Source organism: Nansenia antarctica (assembly GCF_963989245.1).
Source record: "Nansenia antarctica genome assembly, chromosome: 12".
In the NCBI taxonomy this organism is placed as follows: Eukaryota; Metazoa; Chordata; class Actinopteri; order Argentiniformes; family Microstomatidae; genus Nansenia; species Nansenia antarctica.
Genome location: NC_137682.1, coordinates 324,515 through 329,277, shown reverse-complemented (window position 1 = coordinate 329,277; position 4,763 = coordinate 324,515).

Here is a 4,763-nt window from a genome sequence, read left to right as displayed (position 1 = left end):
AAATGTAGGCCTATATATTCACTTTACGTGGCCCATTCTGAAAGTTGCACGTTGCATGTTCATATTTAAAGTTATACATTTTCTTTATTGTGCAACTTGGACCACATAATGTATACCTGTATTATACTATTACATGTAATGATCTCAAGAATGACGACTGCCAGCTCAGAAAAGAGCTTTAGAACTAGAAGAGCCCTTTTGTTTTAAAGCTTTTAGGAGCAGGTGAATGAATGAATGAATGGACTTTATTGTCATTGCTACAGTACAGGTACCAAACAACGAAATTTAGGAGGGGTGGCTCCCCTGGTGTTAGGAAAGAAAAAAAAAAAAAAACGTTTAAAAAAAAATCACAAGGGAAGGAGCTGGTTTACATAAATAAAGGCTATGTACACTATCCACTGTACTATACTGTACAGATAGACGACTAGGGTTGTCATATTGCACAATAGTATTATTTCACATTTATTTAAAGTGGTCTTTGGAATACTGTGGAACATCTATTTCAATTCTGATACATGACATCAGAACAAAAGTCTCAAATCGGAGGCAACATATATTTTTTTAAATCACAGATATGGAATATATCGCCCGAAATATCGGTTATTTATGAGCCCCTACAATCGAGCTTCAGATCACACCACAGCACGGAGACCGCCCTCGTTAAGATCATCAACCATCTCCTCATTACTGCTGACTCTGGCCGCTGCAGTATCCTCCTCTTCACCATTTGAATGAATGAATGAATGAATGAATGGTCTTTATTATTTGTCATTAATACAGTACAGGTACCATACAACGAAATGTAGGAGGGGGGGCTCCCCTGGTGCTTGGAAAAAAGACTAAAAACAAGAGGGCCAAGGGTAAAATAAAAAAGGGAAAAGAGCTATGTACACTATCTACTATACTATACTACTATACTATACAATAAAACACTGTGCTGTACTCTATGCTATGCTATAAATATCCTAACTTTTTCCTATATCTGAACCTTATGTACCCGAGGGTTGTCATATTGCACATAGTATTGTTGCACATTCATTAAAGTGTCGCAGTTAGCAGGTTTGAAATGTTCACAGTGGTATTTCAATATTGCACTTGTGTTTACAATCTAGTAGCCGCCATCATGCTTCCACTCGGCCAGATTCTCCATCATCACAGCCTCAACTTCCACGCTGCTACGCTGACGACACCCACATCTACCTCAGCTCCACTCAGTCCTCTCCAGATCCTCCATCATCACAGCCTCAACTTCCACGCTGCTACGCTGACGACACCCACATTTACCTCAGCTCCACTCAGTCCTCTCCAGATCCTCCATCATCACAGCCTCAACTTCCACGCTGCTACGCTGACGACACCCACATCTACCTCAGCTCCACTCAGTCCTCTCCAGATCCTCCATCATCACAGCCTCAACTTCCACGCTGCTACGCTGACGATACCCAAATCTACCTCAGCTCCACTCCATCCTCTCCGCTACGCTGACGATACCCAAATCTACCTCAGCTCCACTCCATCCTCTCCGCTCCCCCCTCAGGCCCTTGTCAACTGCCTCCATGAAATAATAAAAACCTGGATGACATTAAACCTTCTCAAACTCAACAGTAAGAAAACAGAGCTCGTGGTTGTGGCACCCGAGGCGCTGCTGGCTACACCCCATCCCGGAACCTGCGGTCCTCAGACATGGGCCTGCTCTCATCCCCATCCCAGGGCCAGAGCCTTCAGCGTGGCCGCACCTACCCTCTGGAACTCTCTCCCCTCAGTGATTCGCAACGCCCCCCCCCCCCCCTACCCTGGACACCTTCAAATCAGCCCTCAAAACGTATCTGTTCACCAAGGCCTTTGGCCCCTAGTCTATTTTGTCACTGTCGCTGTCTTTTCGTTTTCTTCGTTTTTTTCTGTTCTGTCTGTCTGACTTTCTGTCTGTAAAATCTGTAAAGCATCCTTGGGTCTGAGAAAGGCGCTAGGCCTAGCCTATATAAAACCAAGTTATTATTATTATTATTATTATTATTATAGTCCAGGTTTAGCAATCGAACTGTATGTAATATTAATATAATGAAATGATGCTGTGAATGAAGGTTTGGCTCTAGAGGCTCTAGACCAGGGGTCGGCAATAGGCGGCCCGTGGGCCATTGCTGGCCCGTCACCAATAATATTTGGCCCAGCAGATTATTTTGAGAATCCTTTTATTATTATTATTATTATTTATTTATTTTTACAATATCGGACCGACAGTCCCACACCACGCCTATAATGTCCGAATAGAGAATCGACCTCCACCTGAATAATGCTTATTGTACTTTTATTCATGTTGAGAGTGAATGACACAGGGACAGACAATCAGGCAGCGAAGCGCACTGACGCTGAACCCCTCAGAGTGAATCATAAGTAGGTGGACAAGGCGTGGTGCTGAAATAGCGTGAGTGGTTTGAAAAAAATAACATCAGCTCATTAAATCATTCAAACGTAATGTTTACGTATGTGACTGCAACACACATATGAACCGTAACAAAGCAAATTCTGTTTAATTTTCTGAAAAACATTGACAACAAAATCGGCGCAAAAGTGGTGGTAGGCCTATGCTCCTGAAATGACAGAGCAAACGCGCTATTAGGGATAATAAGTACAATGAGCCATAAGCCATTCATTCAAAATATACAAAATACAATTAGGTTATTAAATACAATAACGACAGGCTTGTTACTCACGTAATGTGAAAAGTGGCATCTCTCATCGGTCAGTATTTGCTTGATATCTGGTGATATTGACGTCACTTTAATCCGCGGTTGTTTTGAAAACTAATAATATTCTTGATTTGATTATTGATAATAGTGATAACTTGAGTGTTTTCAAAGGGACATTTAGGCAGGTTTGTAATAACGGACACTGTATTTCAAATTAATTAGAGAGAGTCTCAACTCTCAACTATCGCAACTCTATAGTTTATGCACCGCCGCAACCTTCTTTCTACGATGCAACGATCTCCTGTAAGGGGTTCAGAGCTGTCTGGAGTTCCTCCTGGATTGACACAAAACTTTACTGAGGAGATTTCTGGACTAATTTGACAGTCCCACTATGCTTTCATACTCAGTGATTACTAATTAATAAGACCATTATGATAACGACATGGATCCATGTTGAGATGTCCGCGAGACATGCAGAGATTGTTTGTTATTTGAAGGGTATACCGCCATCCGCAGGCAGTTTATTTTTTATGCATCAATCGATTCCTCTCGTGCGTCTTTATCACATTCATTGACGAAAAGGACGACTCGCATGTATAGAAAGGGAACATTGTGAGCACGGAAAATGTGAGTCTCACAACGGCTTTGCATTGATGAAACGTAGGATGAACGTATAGTTCGCTGTCCATTCCTCTTTAAATGCCCTGTTTTCACCGTCAACTTTCCTCTTTAGACCTTTGGAGAGTGACATGATGTTTCTCTTGCTAGCAGGTTAAATGTTTAGCTAACTTCACCCGGCACCAAACAACCAATCCAATAATAATGTGACCTTGTCTGGAGGAGGGGGGAATCATTCAGAATAAAAGTATGTTAAATAATTATTAGAATAAGTTAGGCTGCGATACATCGTCAGTCCACACATTTATTATTCAAAACTATGGAAAAGGGTGAAACTACGTTTCAACGTTGTTGAGAATCACAACACAAACTCGCTAGTCAAGCCTAATACTGCAACGTAATGGATTGGACTACTACCTAGTTAACTATAACACTACTTTACATTGTTAGCAGGCTCACAAAACAAGCTGTGTTAGTTGACTAGCAATGTGTACAAGTATTAGAACGTGTCACATTTTTTTAACAATCAATTACTTAAATTAGGCTTTGATTATGTTCTGGCCCGCCATCTAGTGGCTCAAAAAAATGTTGGCCCGAGGCCAAACCTAATTGCCGACCCCTGCTCTAGACGGTCTGAGCCAAACCTGAATTGATCAGTCCTGGACCACATGAGCCAGACAGTAGGTGAATTTACCAAGACACTGATCTAGGATCAGTTTCAGATCACATCCCCCAAATGGGGACCATAAGGATTCTGTTGATGCAGGATCCAGACCTAACAGCAACTTCTACCTGGGGCAACTTCTACCTGGGGCAACTTCTACCTGGGGCAACTTCTACCTGGGGCAACTTCTACCTGGGGCAACTTCTACCTGGGGCAACTTCTACCTGGGGCAACTTCTACCTGGGGCAACTTCTACCTGGGGCTAGTGTTGCAGCAGTCTGTGACTGTCAGCATAGCACTGCAGACAGTCAGCTAGCCATTCAGAAAGGAAGGTAGTTTAAGGTACAAAACAAGTCATCTAACGCGGCCAAAGGCCCCAACACAGCTAAAAATAACTAGGGATGCACGATATGCATTTTTTCCAACCGATACCGATACCGATGTTTACCCGCTTCTCGTGGCCGATAACCGATATGATGACCACTATTTATTTATTTATTTATTTTCCTAGCACCAGGGGAGCCCCCCCTCCCAAATTTCGTTGTTTGGTACCTGTACTATATCAATGACAATAAAGACCATTCAGATATAATTTCACAGTTGATAACCTGTAGTTCATGCACACCTGAAGGTAAGAAAGGCTATGTAGTGAGCAAAGATTGATGATTTAATATTCCATAGTGATCTCACCAAATCTAACTTACATCACTATTGTTAACACAACAAAGAGAACACTTCTGACTCTTCAAATGTTCATTTATTATTTCCTCTAACAAACAGAATCTGTTATAGAC